The sequence below is a fragment of the Schistocerca gregaria genome, chromosome 1 (assembly GCF_023897955.1).
Source record: "Schistocerca gregaria isolate iqSchGreg1 chromosome 1, iqSchGreg1.2, whole genome shotgun sequence".
NCBI lineage: Eukaryota > Metazoa > Arthropoda > Insecta > Orthoptera > Acrididae > Schistocerca > Schistocerca gregaria.
In genome coordinates, this window is record NC_064920.1 from 1,070,303,672 (window position 1) to 1,070,321,117 (window position 17,446).

Below are 17,446 nucleotides of genomic sequence, written 5' to 3' on the forward strand. Positions count from 1 at the left end.
ATATTAACCACTCCCGTCTTATTCCATTTGCTTCTAAAACGCCGGAAAAATGAGTGATATCGCCAATGTATCCTCAGCTCTCTTGTCTAACTCTCATGAATACTTTGCAAGATATATAATGGAAACAGTAGAATTGTTATGCAGCTTACCTAGAACACCGGTTTATTGTATTTAACCACACTGGTTTTAATAATTTTCGTTTAATTTCCGTCGGCTTACATGCTAAAATTTCGTACGGAAGGTTTGTGTTCCAGCAGTGCTTATCTGCATTCGTTCGATTTCTGCCAACATAACTGCTTGATAAGAACCGTAAAATCAACAACTGGTAATTAGAGAACCAAGGAAGACGTAAGAGAAGGTCCACATAGGCAAAGTATTTCTTGGCGAAAGTAGCCTGCTAATGTCAAATACAGGCATGCAAATGTCACTATTTCTGTAATGTGGTACTCTTACGGTCTGTAGCATCCGATGGCACGTTTTTTATTTAATGTCATATATGTAGACAAATTTTAAGTGGCGCACTACATGTTGTTGAATCCACTGTCAAATGTGCTGTATTTTAAAAATTTTAAGGCAAAGCTCTACAGCAGAGAGCTATTACTTTTAAATCAACATGGTTTTTAAATGGTGATTAAGTGGTTGCCACGTACATGTACTAGACAGGATCAGCGATTCCCACACTGAATAAATGCAGTCTGATTCTCTGTACAGTACCTAATGAGCAAGACGTTTGTAAAACTGTCGAGACCGTGGTCAAGGTTTAATAAACCTGTATCTTGCAACTGGTTGGCTGTTATCCCTAGTCCGACGAAGATGTCGTTTTAATTGTTCCTAATTAGAATTACATTAATACCTTCAGCTGATAACGGGGACAGGTTAAAATGTGTGCCCCGACCGGGACTCGAACCTTGGATCTCCTGCTTACATGGCAGACGCTCTATCCATCTGAGCCACCGAGGGCACAGAGGATAGCGCGACTTCAGGAACTATCTCGCGCACGCCTCCCGCAGACATGTCTGAAAGAAGACACCATATCTATATAAGTATATAGTTCTCGCAGCACCAACCATGACCTTCTTATGTGCGGATGCACACACATTCCCCGAACTCTTACGGCACTGGGTAAGAATGTCTTCCACGAGTAATGAGAGTGTTGGGGTGGGACACTAAGAATGTGGTGTGTGGACTTAAAAGGTGAGAATGTGGGTCTCGCGGGAGGCGTGCGCGAGATAGTCCCTGCAGTCGCGCTATCCTCTGTGCCCTGTGTGGCTCATATGGATAGAGCGTGTGCCATGTAAGCAGGAGATAACGGGTTAGAGTCCCGGTCGGGGCACACATTTTCACCTGTCCCCGTTGATATACCGGGTGATCAAAAAAGTATAAATTTGAAAAATGAATAAATCACGGAATAATGTAGATAGAGAGGTACAAATTGACACACATGCTTGGAATGACGTGGGGTTTTATTAGAACCAAAAAAAAAAAATCAAAAGTTCAAAAAATGTCCAGCAGATGGCGCTTCATCTGATCAGAATAGCAATAATTAGCATAACAAAGTAAGACAAAGCAAAGATGACGTTCTTTACAGGAAATGCTCAATATGTCCACCACCATTCCTCAACAACAGCTGTAGTCGAGGCATAATGTTGTGAACAGGACTGTAAAGCATGTCCGGAGTCAGGGTGAGGCATTGGCGTCGGATGTTGTCTTTCAGCATCCCTAGAGATGTCGGTCGATCACGATACACTTGCGACTTCAGGTAACCGCAAAGCCATTAATCGCACGGACTGAGGTCTGGGGACCTGGGAGGCCAAGCACGACGAAAGTGACGGCTGAGCACAGGATCACCACCAAATGACGCACGCAAGGGGTCTTTCATGCGTCTAACGGCATCCTGCATAAACATCTTACGTCCCAGCAGGTGTTTATCAGCCAGGCTGGGGATGATACGATTCTATAAGATATCGGCGTACCTCTCACCCGTCACGGTAGCAGTTACAAAAACCAGAATCAAGCATTTCCCAGAAGAAAAAAGGCCAGATAACGGTAGATGTGGTAAATCCAACCCATACCGCGACTTTCTCGTCGTGCAATGGAGTTTCCACGACAGTCTAGGATTTTCGGTAGCCCAAATTCTGCAGTTGTGGGCGTTAACAGACCCACGGAGCGTGAATGAGCTTCGTCGTCCACAACACGTTACTCAACCAATCGTCATCTTCCGCCATCTTTTGAAACGCTCACACCGCAAATGCCCTTCGCTTCACTAAATAGCCAGGTAACAGTTCATGATGCCGATGGATTTTGTACAGATAGCATCGAAGGGTACACCTAAGTGCCAACGAAACAGTAGTGTATGGAATGCCGGTGCGACTGCGCGAGAGCTGACTTCTCCGTGCATAGACGAACCCGCTACAGTCTCCATTTCTACCTGAACTGTCTCAGCTGCATTACGTCCTGTGCTCGGTCGGCCACTACGGGGTCTATCGTGTAAACAGCCCATGGCTTCGAACTTCGAACTCATTCTCGCCACAGCTGCATTTGTCAACGGACCTTTACCCGTTCGAATCCCCTTCCCATGGCGATAGGATCGTGACGCTGAACTAGCACATTCCCCATTCAGATAATACAGCTTCACTAAAAGCGCCTTTTCGGGTAACGTCAACATGCTGCGACTGCTGGCGCATCTGATTCTCTCTCTCATTACAGCTGCTTTTATGAACGATTGTCACGCGCAGTCACTGAAGTTTTGCTGTCCAGCGCCATCTGTTGGACATTTTGTGAACTTTCCCTCCCCCCCTCCCCCCCGCCCCCTAATAAGACCCCATGTCATTCCAAGCATGTGTGTCAATTTTTACCTCTCTATCAACATTGTTCCGTGGTTTATTGAGTTTTCAAATTTATACTGACTTTCTGATCACCTGGTATATCAACTCCCGTTAGCAGCTGAAGGTATTCAATGTAATTCTAATTTCGTTCTAGACAGCTGCAGGTCTTCAAAGGTGTCTCTCCTTTCGGACATGTCGGAAAGAACAGACACAATATCCATACAAGTTAATTGTTCCTGCTAGTATATTTTGTAGTGTGCAGTGAGTAGTGACAGACTTGTACCTCTGCGGAATCATTTTGATTTACCCTTTCGACTACAAGATCGAAGAGATACACAACCGAGGAGCATTCTGCGTCCAAATTTGCGCCATGCTACCGAGATCAGTGACGACATCACGGTGTGAGGTAAACACGCATGTTTGTCTTCCGCAGCTGTTTGTCTCACTCCCTTTCCACCCTTCTGCCCCTGTCTTAGAGGATAGAGGGGCAGCAGTGCTAACCGCGCTTCCCGGCGTGGCGTGGGACGTGATGGCGCGCCGAGGGAGGGAGAGCTCTGTCGGGGTTTAAATTCTTAATGGGAGCAGCGCTCGCGCCTCGCCTCATGTTTGCCTAATGCGGCTCAAAAACAGGCCAGCGACCCAGGAATTTTGCATAATTATTAATATTAAAGGGGCGGCTGAGCGGTAATTACCCATTCCACCCCATCCCAACCCCGTCTCGCGACCGTCGGCTCTAGCTTTCCATGTAGAGCTACGTGCGCTCGCGGCTGCCCGCTGGATTATACACTGCCGCTCTGGTATGCTGTGCTCGCCTTACCTTGCTACTGACGGCGCCGGCGCACACCTCTCACTGTGTGTCTGCCAGCCGACTGGATTGTGCTCAAGGCCGCTTAATGCAAGGAACGGCAGAGTATCACCTAACTCCCACGGCTCTGCGCTGCTGTCGCACCTTCCCATCTCTCTGGTTCATTTCTATCATTAGGCGAGACTAGCGGCCGCCTAGGGCGCCAAAACTTCAGCGGCAGCAGAGGGCGGAAAAAATTAATTTCAAATCAGACAGCGAAAAAGTTGAGCAAATGAGGAGAATAATGAAAAAGAGGAAAAATTAAAAGATCGAATAGTTTTGAAAAGCAAACGAAAAAGTTACTAAGTCTTTACTTACTGTGACGAAACTAAACTCATAGCCTCTACCTACCTCAAGACTAAAGCAGCCGCTACTGAGTACGAAACGGAAACAAACACGACCTTGAATAATTTCGTCGAGCGCTGTAGCGAGGCATTTGCGCCGGCTTCCCGAACGTTAGCAAAGTATTTATGAACTGTATCATGATCGTTCAATACACGTAGAATCAATCTGAGTGATACTTCCCATGTGAATTAAGTATAAAATTCAGAGTATTACACCTTATAAATTTCACATGTTACGCTTAGGGGGCAACTGACAGAAACAAAGCTATATTTTGATTTCGTAAATGGCAGGAAGTCGTTCCTGAAAGTATTTGTATGGAGTGTAGCCATGTATGGAAGTGAAACCTGGACGATAAATAGTTTAGACAAGAAGAGGATAGAAGCTTTCGAAATGTGGTGCTACAGAAGAATGCTGAAGATTAGATGGGTAGATGACATAACTAATGAGGAAGTATTGAATAGAATTGGGGGAAAGAGGAGCTTGTGGCACAACATGAGTAGAAGAAGGGATCGGTTGGTAGGACATGTTCTGAGACATCGAGGGATCACTAATTTGGTATTGGAGGGCAGCGTGGAGGATAAAAATCGTAGAGGGAGACCAAGAGATAAATACACTAAGCAGATTCAGAAGGATGTAGGTTGCAGTAGGTACTGGGAGATGAAGAAGCTTGCAAAGGATAGAGTAGCATGGAGAGCTGCATCAAACCAGTCTCAGGACTGAAGTCCACAACAACGACTGAAATTTCATTGTGATTCTGCACAAGAAAAAAATTTGGGGCAAAAAAATCTACTGTACGGAAGAAGGAATATTCGAAGGACAGTAACTTTGCTTGAAGAAACATTTTAATGGAAAAAAAAGTACTCTCTGCAAATCACATTTAAGGGCGTGGCAGAGGGTTCATCGAACCACCTTCACAAGTCTCTATTATCCCAATCTCGTATAGAGCGCGGAAAGAATGAGCTCCTATATCTTTCCGTACGAGCTCTGATTTCCGTTATTACATAGTGGTGATCGCAAAATATTTTCGCATTCAGAGGAGAAAGTTGGTGATTGGAATTTCGTGAGAAGATTCCGTCGCAACGAAAAACGCCTTTCTTTTAATGATTTCCAGCCCAAATCCTGTATCATTTCTGTGACACTCTCTCCCATATTTCGCGATAATACAAAACGTGCTGCCTTTCTTTGAACTTTCTCGATGTACTCAGTCAGTCCTATCTGGTAAGGATCCCACACCGCGCAGCAGTAGTTCAAAATAGGACGGACAAGCGTAGTGTAGGCAGTCTCCGTAGTAGATCTGTTACATTTTCTAAGTGTCCTGCCAGTAAAACGCAGCCTTCGGTTAGCATTCCCCACAACATTTTTTGTGTACCTTCCAATTTAAGTTGTTAGTAATTGTAATACCTAGGTATTTATTTGAATTTACGGCTTTTAGATTAGACTAATTTATCGTGTACCCGAAGTTTGAGTTCCTTTTAGCACCCATGTGCATGACTTCACACTTTTCGTTATTTAGTGTTAAGTACTACTTTTCGCATCATTCCGATATTTCTTCTAAATCGTTTTTCAGTTTGTCTAGGTCTTCTGATGACTTCATCAGTCGATAAACGACAGCGTCATCTGCAAACAACCGAAGACGGCTCCAAAATCGTTTGTATAAATAAGGAACAGCAAACAAATGGTTCAAATGGCTCTGAGCACTATGGGACTTAACATCTGAGGTCATCAGTTCCCTCGAACTTAGAACTACTTAAACCTAACTAACCTAAGGACATCACACACATTCATGCACGAGGTAGGATTCGAACCTGCGACCGTAGCGGTAACGCGGTTCCAGACTGTAGCGCCTAGAACTGTTCGGCCACCCCGGCCGGCTGAAGGCATTTCGGAAGGCTGTGTTTAGTAACTCTGCCTTGGCAGCACTGTCTTCAGTAGTAAGTAGTTCGGATTGTTGTTATTCTGATGGATTATAACATTCAAGTAGTATTTACGGTTAATATTTTCACAAAATATCTGTTACGTAATTAAACCTTAAAAATCAGTTTATATCAAGGTCTGATCACGTGATCTGAAACGCTCTGTTACTGGTTGATGCTCTGGTGATGTCACAGACTAGGAGTAAGACGAAGCTATAGTGTGTTACTGGAGCGTTAGCCGAAGTTAAGATGTTTTTACCTACTTTTTCTGTGAACAGTTAAGCTGTTAGGTGATGAAAACGCAGTTACTACGTTAAAGTAATAATAAAGAGGAATTTTAAGAACGCTGATAGAGGAAGCCTTGCGAAAGATGATGCGTTTATGCTCCACTCATTTAGAGCAGCGGTATGTGCAACGACGGACATTATTTTTGTTCCCTGCAGCATCGTTAAACTCGCTCAAGACTAAAGAATTGTAGAACTTTTTCAAATGGGTCCGTGTATTACAACTTTATTGTCGACAATCAGTCATGAGCTACGATCTAAAGCACAATAAAGTTATTCTGGGCAAAACTTATGCTGATTTCCTATGTAGAGGACACTGAGCAGAGACAACACATTCAACAGGCGTTCGGTGGCTCAAGGGATAGCTATCCTGACTAGATAAGATGGTCGCATGTTCGATTTCTGGTAAAGTCATATTTTTGGAAGTTACACACAAAATACGAAAATTGCGTTAGCAATAACTGACTGTAGCAATTTTTTCGATTTTAGTTTCACATTAGTCTTAGTATGAGAAATGGACAGCAGAACATCAAAGCATTTATTTTTCGAACAAGCAATTAATACACTTTCTCAGAAAGCATTGCTAGTAGTGAAGGTATCACCTTGCGGCGACAGTAGAAGGAGGTGTAGGAGATGAGGTTAAACGGAGAGATGCGAAGCGTAGAAAACATGCAGGTGACACGAACGCAAGGGCTATGATATTTCTGACTGTAAACTAACTTACGCATCTGGAACAGGTTTCGTTAATCTTTATGTAGTTTGGGGAAACTGCAAAAGCTTAAACAATAAGGACCCTAGATGGACAGTATGAATATGAAAAGGTTTCTAATAAAGTAAAATATGAGTGGTCACGTAAACTAGAAAATATCTTCTTGAAAGTGACTCGAGCAAGTGGACTCGCCCTTCCCACGTCACCGGCGTGCCCACAGTCGAGGGAAACAGTCACTTGTGAGCGAGCGGTCTAACGTAAAGGTGTCACTGTGTTTTCGAAGCAGGAACATCGGAGTTGTATCAAGATTGAACGTGCCAGAGGGCGTACAGCACGACAGTGTCATCAAGGTCTTCAAGAGGCGTGCGGGGAATCGGAATTGCCGTACGGAACAGTGGCACGTTGGGCAAAAGCCTTCAACGAAGGTCGGCAAACTTTGACAGACATGCATCGGGCAGGTCGTCCTAGCGTCTCTGAAGAAGTTTCCGCGTTAGTGGACAGTGATCCAAGCCATACGATTCGTGAGCTCGCCCAGGAAACCGGATTAGCGCATATGACTGTGCTTCGGATTCTGAAGGAACGCCTGGGCATTCGAAAAATTGCATCACGACGGGTTCCGCATGACTTGACGGAAATGAAGAAATGGTGCGTTACGACCCTGCTCATACGCACTTGGAGTGCTATGAGCGCGAAGGAGAGTTTCTTACGCCGTATCGTAACACTGGATGAGACATGGGCCACATCGTACTAGCCAAAACTGAACGCCAGTCCAACGAATGACGTCATTATGGGTCGCCGCGAAAGTCCAAAGTGCGTCAGAGCCCCAGTATGGTGAAAGTTACGGTGATTCTCGTGTATGTCTGTGATGGTGTTATCCTGACGCATTACATTCCTCCATGGCAGACTGTCAATGCACAGTATTACTGTTCGTTTTGGAGCCTCACCTGTGACCAGCTTTGCGAAGGAAGCGGCGACACTTTCTGCGCAACCCACCCACCATTCTGCACGACAATGCGTGGGCGCTTACAGCGCAAGCTGTGGCTGCTCTGTTCGGTCGATGGGACTGGGAAGAATTGTACCATCCACCATACTCCCGGACTTAAGTCGTTGTGACTCTGATTTGATTCCGAAGAGGAAGGAACCACTTCTCTTCAGAACTTTTCCTGAGATTCGACAGGCAGTAGACAGCTCCATTCGCACCATCAACAGAAGAGGGTCTGCTAACGGTATACTACGCCTCCGACATCGCTGGCAACGGGTTCTACACAACGCTGGTAACTACTTTGAAGGACAGTAACAGGTGCAAACATGTATCTCATTTGTATCGGCTGTGAATAAATAGTTGCGACTATTTAAGTTCCAACTCTCGTATTTCTGATCGGTCTGGTGAAGTTTTGTAATTGCGATTTGATTTCCAGGACAGTTGTTCTACAAATCAAATAAAGCGTTCTTTCGGATTTGACTCGAACCAGCGATATATGGACTTCATCTTACAAAATTCCACGGTCTACCGCTGTAACAATTGAGCTACGGAAACAAAATTAAAAACAATCTTGCGGCTGGATTTCTCTGCGCTAGGATAGCTAATCGCATTGCAACTGTCAGATAATAACAGTTCGGACAGCAGTCAGTGTCGTGATTCTGTTAGACTGTGCTGCTACCGCCATGCAGCAGCGCTGTTTAGTCCCTGCTGGAGTAGTGGTTATTCTTTGTGCTTTACTGTCCCTGTTAATACTACACGTCTATAAAACAAAAATCGCGCTGGCCTAATGTTAGCCGCTCTATCAAAAGGGCACGTAAAGGTGAACTTCAAAGATAATTTTGTTCATAAAGGGAAACAAATAGACTCTTTCTGTTCACACTAGGTTTCGCATGAAAGAACTAAGAGCATTATTTTTTTAGTTGGCTCCAGACACGTTTCAAAAACGAAATTGCAAATATCTGCCGAAATGCCAGAGAAATAGCGTCCAACGGCCCTTATGATGGTGAGCAAAAGAAAACAAGACGGATGGAAAAAGATGCGCAAAACATTTATTATTTTAAACGTAATCGTCATAATTGTCAATGCCTTAATGAAAAGAAAATGTTTGTGGAAGCATGATTGTACCCAGATGTGCTACTATTCGTGCGGAGCAAATCGACAGCCACACGAATGTCTTTCCTCAGGGCTCCAAAAGTACTTCAATCGCTTGGGGAGAGATCGGGACTGTAAGGTCGATGTGCATGGGCTTCGCACTGAAACTTCAGCAGCATTGTCGAAACAAGCCTAGTAACATGTAGGCAGGCATTATCCTGCATCAGAACGATGCCGCCCGTCAACTTTCCTGGGCGTTTGGACTTGATCGCACCCTTCAATTTTTGCAAAGTGTCAAAGTGTATTAATTGTGGCTCCGTGTTCCAGAAAGTCTGTGAGCAGGGATTCCCTGCAGCCAAAGAAAAAGGTCATAGTGACTCCTGTTTCGACTACGTTGCAGAACCTTCGGTGGGAAGCCCTTTAATATGCGCTATACAGTTCCGATCACACCGCATCTGATTTCCATATTTTTTGAGCTCAGAAGACAGACTTGTTTCGGACGAAGAGGTGTGCGCCTGGGTACAATCATGTTTCTGTAGGCATCGGCAAACATTTTTCCATGAAGGTATTGACCATTTGGCCCACAGTGGGATGAATCTATTAACAGTTACGGCGATTTTTGTTTTTTGAAATGATAAACAGTTTACATTCTTCTGTGTCGTTTTCATATGACTCCCCCCCTTATATACAGAGGAACAATTATCGAACAATACGAAAAAAACCTAAATTAGTTACAAACTACAGCGTGTATACTCTTCATTCAACATATAAACGCCACTACAGAATATTCTGATTTAAGTTATTACATACTCAATATACCTGCCATCCTTGGGCATGATGTGGCACAGACGAATAGCGAGACTGCATGACGCCCTAAAGTGTCTGAACATTGATGCTGTCGATGACCTTCTGAATTGATGTTTTCAGCTCAACAATCGTGTTAGGGTTATTACTAAACACCTTGTGTTTAATAACCCCCCCCCCACAAAAAGGCGTTGCATGTGCTCAGATCCGGAGCATCCTATCATCCTGTCCCTTCTCCTTGTCAGTGTTTTCCACATATTTCTTTCCTCCCGTTTCTGCTTAGAACCTCCTCACTCCTTACCTTATCAAGGAATATCGCACCGATTATGCCGTGACCGGGCACTGCAATACGCAGCTACCCCGATTGCGAAATGCGGATTCTCAGTCCCCCAAATACGCCAGTTTTACTTATTGACGAACGCATCCAAATGAAACTGGGCTTCGCCGCTAAACCAAACCGTGCATGCGCATACTAATTCCATCGTGCCCCGCGGCCACCTACGCAGTTTGATCGTCCTAACGCAAACCGTTCAGAAGCTATGACGATTGTATTTCATATAGTTCAATAATTCTCACCCTATATACAGGGTGTTACAAAAAGGTACGGCCAAACTTTAAGGAAACATTCCTCGCAAACAACGAAAGAAAATATGTTATGTGGACAAGTGTCCGGAAACGCGTACTTTCCATGTTAGAGCTCATTTTATTACTTGTCTTCAAATCACATTAATCATGGAATGGAAACACACAGCAACAGAACGTACCAGCGTGACTTCAAACACTTTGTTACAGGAAATGTTCAAAATGTCCTCCAGTAGCGAGGATACATACATACATCCACCCTCCGTCGCATGGAATCCCTGTTGCGGTGACGCAGCCGTGGAGAATGCCGTATTGTATCACAGCCGACCACAATACGAGCAGGAAGAGTCTCCACATTTGGTATCGGGGTTGAGTAGACAGGAGCTTTCAAATGCCCCATAAATGAAAGTCAAGAGGGTTGAGGTCAGGAGAGCGTGGAGGCCATGGAATTGGTCCGCCTCTACCAATCCATCGGTAACCGAATTTGTTGTTGAGAAGCGTACGAACACTTCGACTGAAATGTGCAGGAGCTCCATCGTGCACGAACCACATGTTGTGTCGTACTTGTAAAGGCACATGTTCTAGCAGCACAGGTAGAGTATCCCGTATGAAATCATGGCGGTGAATCGAGGAAGTACAGTACATACTAACGAAACTAAAATGAGCTCTAACATGGAAACTACGCGTTTCCGGACACATGTCCACATAACATCTTTTCTTTATTTGTGTGTGAGGAATGTTTGAAAGTTTGGCCGTACCTTTATGTAGCACCCTGTATACCTGGTGTCACTGTTAGCCGTCACGCACATTTTCTTTGATACGTATCCATTATCACTGGCAAAAGCCATAAGAATATCAACTGTATTCGCCAGAATTTACAGATGTCAAAATAGATTTCCGACTGTCCATTGGCCGAAAACAAAGAGAATATAAAAAAAAAACAGAAATAAGCGGTAATGTCTCATTGCCAGATGACTTGATTCTTCAACCAAACATAAAATTGTCGTTGTTAGGACGTTAATTAAATACTATTTACTTTCGGTCATTTAAAAAATTGGCGCTATTTTTTGTGTAAAGGTTATTCAGACGCTAAACACAGTTGTGGAAATTGTCTGACATGCAATCACGTTCGGGATAATTGTCTCAAATGGCTCTAAGCACTATGGGACTTAACATCTGAGGTCATCAGTCCCCTAGAAGTTAGAACTACTTAAACCTAACTAACCTTAGGACATCACACACATCCATGTCGGAAGCAAGATTTGAACTTGCGACCGTAGCAGTCGCGCGGTTCCGAACTGAAGCGCCTAGATCCGCTCGGCCACCGCGGAACCGCTCGGCCACCGCGGCCGGCGATAATTGTATCAGATGGGTTGGGAACCACTGCTCCATGACTAATTTTAAGGCGTACAATCCCCTGAACATCAGTTCTTCTAATAGGATCGGCCACTTAGCCCCTGAGATAAGACCCCGCTTGTGGCCACGTGTAAATCCGTAGATTAATCTGTGTGTGCACAGTTCGCTACGTCCGACCATTACGGATGTCGGAGCACTCTAGAAGAAACTTAAGTCCTTCCTCTTTAAGGAGAGAGGTCAGGTTAGCGGTGTCATCTAGCTGAGTTATGGAAGTTTCACAGCACTTCGACGGAAAATGTCCCTCATTTGTGCACGATTGCCTCTATCCATCAGCCGTCGATTTCGCGTGAGAAATGGCAAACAGGTGTGTACTTCTTGGTTTTCCCTGTACCTGAAGTTCTGATGACGGTGTGAGACTAAAGGCATGGCAACGCGAAGCTTTGCAGGGGGGAAACTTGCGGGGCAGGGTGCAGTGCTGCATGACAAGTGTGTGGAAACTTGGGGCCGCCGCCTGCAGTGAATGCTCTACACTTGTTCCCTAACTTCGTCTCGCGCCTGCTCCAACTCTGTACCGCCTGTTCCCTTAAACTGGCCCCAGCTCCCACGCTATCCTCTCTTTATCTCCGCCAGTCTTCGATTATCGCGGTAGCGCTCAATTTGTGTCACGCAGCGTACTGGGGGATGCTCAGCCTTCGTTGTTGTGTTGCTAGTAGTGTGACGCACTAAAGTGTGGCTTGTTCACACTTAACGTGATAGCAGCCACGCTTAGAGAGATGACTTAAGCTGACAGTTGTGATTACTGATTTTCATGGTTCAAGATAGATACCACGAAATGGATCGATATGAACAATCAAAAATATATTATGAGGTAAATAGTTTCTAGGCAAAATTGAAACAAGTGAGCCCTCGGTCACAATTTTTTAGTCTTATTTACCAGGTTTCAGCACTTCTAAGAGTACTTTAATCAGAATTTAGACATTAAAGTGGTCCATAACATAATTACAACCGGCCGGAGTGGCCGAGCGGTTCTAGGCGCTTCAGTCTGGAACCGCGCGACCACTACGGTCGCAGGTTCGAATCCTGCCTTGTACATGGAAGTGTGTGATGTCCTTAGGTTAGTTAGGTTTAAGTAGTTCTAATTTCTAGGGGACTGATGACCTCAGATGTTAAGTCCCATAGCGCTCAGAGACATTTGAACCATAATTACAAATTAATGGGAAGAGATTTTTTTTTTTTTTTTTTTTTTTTTTTTGTAAAAGTGTAAGAACTGACTAACAGTACATGACAGACACTACTTACATGTCACGTAGAAAATAAATAAGTCCAGAAGGGCTTTAGTCACAAAATAAGCCTTCTGGCCTGTTACTTATTTTATACGTCACATATAAGTATTATGTCTTGTTAGACAGTACTTAACACTTCTTTATATAAAATTTTTTTCTTCCCATAAATTTGTAATTACGTTGTAGACCACTTCAAATGTCTAAATTCTGATGATGGCAGTCTTAGAAGTTTTGGAACCTGGTTAATAATATTAAAAATGTTGTGACCGATGGCTCATTTTATTCAATTATAATTTATAAATGGTCACTGAACCAAGCAGCCATTTTCAAAACTTTGAGTTTTTAGGCAATCAAATATATTCAGAAATATCTTCATATGTGGAATATGTAGTGTAAGTAAGGAATAAACTACCAAAATTTATACGAAATCGAAAATTTCAATTGCCATACGGAAGATTAAAGGAGGGAAGGTTCATTACAAAGAGTAGTAGGCACCGCGTTCCAGCATCTCGTTTATCTACATCCGCAGCTACACGAACCCAAGGCTGCGCTGTACATACACTGATGAGCCATCCAGACGACACACATACACCTTTGACGCTTTGTAACAGGTCGGAGTATGAAAAATATATCTAGGGTTTCTGACCGCTGGATCTTCTCCCGGCGGTAAAACATGAGTTACGCGCATCATAGTATATAATCAACGAAGATACTAGTTCTAATCCAATATTACTGAACGGTCAAAACGTACTTCTTTGCTAACAACTATATTCGCACCATATTTCGCAGACAGTATCCACGTGTACCACTGAACGTGCCTGCAAAATTTGACTTGTCGCTCCAAGGAAGTAGGCGAGTGTCAGCAATATGTCTCGTGGTCTTATCGTGGCGTGTTCATCTTCTGCCGTTAGGTCAGACCATAGAAACGCCTCTTGCACGCTTAGAGTAGCAGATTGACGGTGACCAACTTTAAACAGAACTTGATTAATTTTCACACACATTTATTAAAGTAATAACAATCATAGACCTTACTTAACTTGATTCTGGATGCTATTTATAATTGACAATCTCACGTTCCTTTGGTCTTGGTACGTTAATCTTAATCTCACATAAATCTGATACTTGACAAAGTGTCTATTCATTTATCTTCATGGCCATGTACAGGAATATGATGATCTTACTAGGCGCAGACTGAAACTTGACTATAGACTGGTGCAGACTGACTAATTGGAGGTCTGTACACTCGTTCAAGGAAAGCGTTTCTGAAGAAGAGAAATTTGTTAACATCGAGTATAGATTTGTCAGGAAGTCGCTCCTGAAAGTATTTGTATGGAGTGTAGCCATGTATGGAAATGAAACATGGACGATATATAGTTTGGAAAAGGAGAGAATAGAAGCTTTCGAAATGTGGTGCTACAGAAGAATGCTGAAGATTAGATGGGTAGATCACATAACTAATGAGGGCGTACTGAATAGGATTAGGGAGAAGAGAAGTTTGTGGCACAACTTGACCTGAAGAAGGGATCGGTTGGTAGGACATGTTCTGAGGCATCAAGGGATCACCAATTTAGTATTGGAGAGCAGCATAGAGGGTAAAAGTCGTAGAGGGAGACCAAGAGATGACTACACTAAGCAGATTCAGAAGGATGTGGGTTGCAGTGGGTTCTGGGAGATGAAGAAGCTTGCACAGGATAGAGTAGCATGGAGAGCTGCATCAAACTAGTCTCAGGACTGAAGACCACAACCACAACAACAACAACATAAAACCTTGAGCGTTCAGGTATCACTGCGCGAGTGTGATCCGCGAGGAGAAAAGGTTCTGCGTTAGCAGCAATCTCATTGGGTGCGTTACATATTAATACGCAGATCGGCGGAAGCAGAATTTGGTCCGTCTCTATGGCAGCGCCATTTGTAGTGCGGAGACGGACGAGCGCTGCGCCTGCGCTGTTGTGCTTAGTGGGGCGCGCTCTATTGGGAAAGTTGTGTACGCGCTGACTACGCGGAACTATGTACACGACAAGGTTCTCTCTACCTTTGAATAAAATGTAATTAGTAATACTTGCCATGGTTTTGTAGCAACATAATTTTCCCTCTTTTAGTGTTCTAGCGCTAATCCTGAAATTTCTCTCTTTGAACACGTGATCGGGATGAGGTCAGAAAGCAGATTCTACATAGAGCATTTGGTTTACTGTTGCTATATATTGTGACATATCATTTCCAGTCGCGTCTCTGTGATCTTCCTGCGGTTGTTGTCTACGAGGGTCGGTTTCAGGGGAAGGAGGCTTTCTTCAGCCTCGTGTTGATGGGCCGTTCTGTTTTTCCCCAATCGGGTAGTCAGAGCTTAGGAGGCCGGCTCAGGTTGGCATGATTTTACCGTGACGGCCGTGTTTTCCAGTATTCTTCGCAGTGACATTTGTACGAGTCTTTGCAGGAAACATCATCTCACAGAAACAATATAAGCGGAAACTGGGAAAAGCGAACGAAAAAGTTTACATCCTGCTCTTAATTCTAATTTCCCGATGTGCTTAAATGTTAAACAATTTCGTGGAGTGGCATTGAACGTGCTAAACTGAGGATTCGGCTCACAGCCCTCGAGGTTGTACGTGTTGTATACATTCTGAAGCAGAGTTAGTGTTCTTCAGTGTGAGTGTGAAGTCTTTAGCCGGTTGGATGTGAGTTCCGCCAGTTATGGCTCCAAACACTATGGGACTTAACATCTGAGGTCATCAGTCCCTTAGACTTAGAACTACTTAAACCTAACTAACCGAAGCAGGATTCGAAGCTGCTACCGTAGCAGCAGCGCGGTTCCGGACTGAAGCGCTTAGAACCGCTCGGCCACAGCGGCCGGCGCCAGTTACGCTAAACATGTTTCGGAACCACTGTGCCATCATCAGTGGGTTTTAGTTTTTATTTATTCTGCAATGTGAACATATTTGTTAAATGAGTATAAAATTATGTGCATCTTTAGTTCAAAGAACAGATCGTTTCTTTTTGTAAATACCTTTACATTTGGTGTGCATGAAGTTTCTGGAGCACTTGTGTGTTGATTACTAGAGGTAGCTTGTCTGCAACCAAAGGATGTCGCTGAGAAAATTTTTTGCTGGGAGTTAACCTATCTTCCCGAATGCAGATGACAAGTTACCTGTAGTATTTAACACACAAGTGATACAGAAAATTCATGCAAGCCAAGTGTAAAGGTATTCACAAAAAGGACGATCTGTTGTCTGAACTAAAGATGCACATAATTTTATAATCATTTGACAAAAATGTTCACGTCGCAGAATTAATAAAAACGGAAACCCACTTACGATGGCACAGTGGTGCCGAAACGTGTTTGGGTACTGAGAAACAACGGTGTTTTGCACGTCTGGTGGACCTCACATCCAACAATTTTAACTGAAAAGACGCCCAATACAAGAAGCTGCAAATCAAAATGATGAATCTTTAGCCGATGATTTTGTGGGAAGTCCCTATAGGACCAAGCTGCTGAGCTGATCAGTCCCTAGGATTGCACATTACTTAATCTAACTGAAACTTACACTAAGGACAACACACACACACACACACACACACACACACACACACACACACACACACACACACACACACACACACACACACGCGCGCGCGCGCGCGGCCGAGGGAGAAATCTAACCTTCTATGGGGGGAGCCGCACGAACCGTGGCAAGGCGTCAGAGACCATACGGCTACCCCGCGCGGCTAGTCGGTGATCATGTATGATCAACCATATTATTTTTTCAGTAATGCAAGTCTACAAGAATCTGAAGTGTGGTCTCGTGAGTCGACGTGAAATCCTGGTTAGGTATTTTCTAGTCTTCTAGGCGAGTGGTCGCACTTGCCTGTTATTGTCCCTGTCGACCTGAGTGGACCTGTTATTGTCGCTGCCGACCTGAGTGGACGAGCGGTTCTAGGCAGTCTGGAACCGTGCGACTGCTACGGTCGCAGGTTCGAATCCTGCCTCGGGCATGGATGTGTGTGATGTCCTTAGGTTAGTTAGGTTTAAGTAGTTCTAAGTTCTAGGGGACTGATGACCACATTAGTTAAGTCTCATAGTGCTCAGAGCCATTTGAACAAATCGGACTTAAGGAGGTTCAATAGCAGTCAATATATTTATTTCCGTAGAAATTTTAGAGTGATTGTATTGTGTCACACTCTCCATATTGACTCTGAACAGTATTTCTGTTCTGTTGCTGTTGTGAGTCTGCGAGAGTTGCTAGTAGCCAGCTGGAGGCAGTGTACAGAAGTATGGGGGGTCAACGCACTACAGTCCAGTGGTCGTATCTGGGAATATGTCCTGAAAATAGACAGACAGCTACAGTACTTTTAACTATCGAGTTGCGAGACGTGAGAAGTTTAACCGCGTCTCGTGGCTCAAAGTGAACCTGGCGACTCTTTTTGGACTGATT

At 44.1% G+C, this 17,446-nt stretch overlaps 1 protein-coding gene across 2 annotated transcripts in view; it reads left to right on the forward strand.

Annotated features, from left to right (window-relative positions):
• The window catches only part of LOC126281608 (protein kinase C, brain isozyme), a 1,181,175-nt gene that overhangs the window by 308,556 nt on the left and 855,173 nt on the right, over window positions 1-17,446 (forward strand). The window lies entirely within an intron of this gene.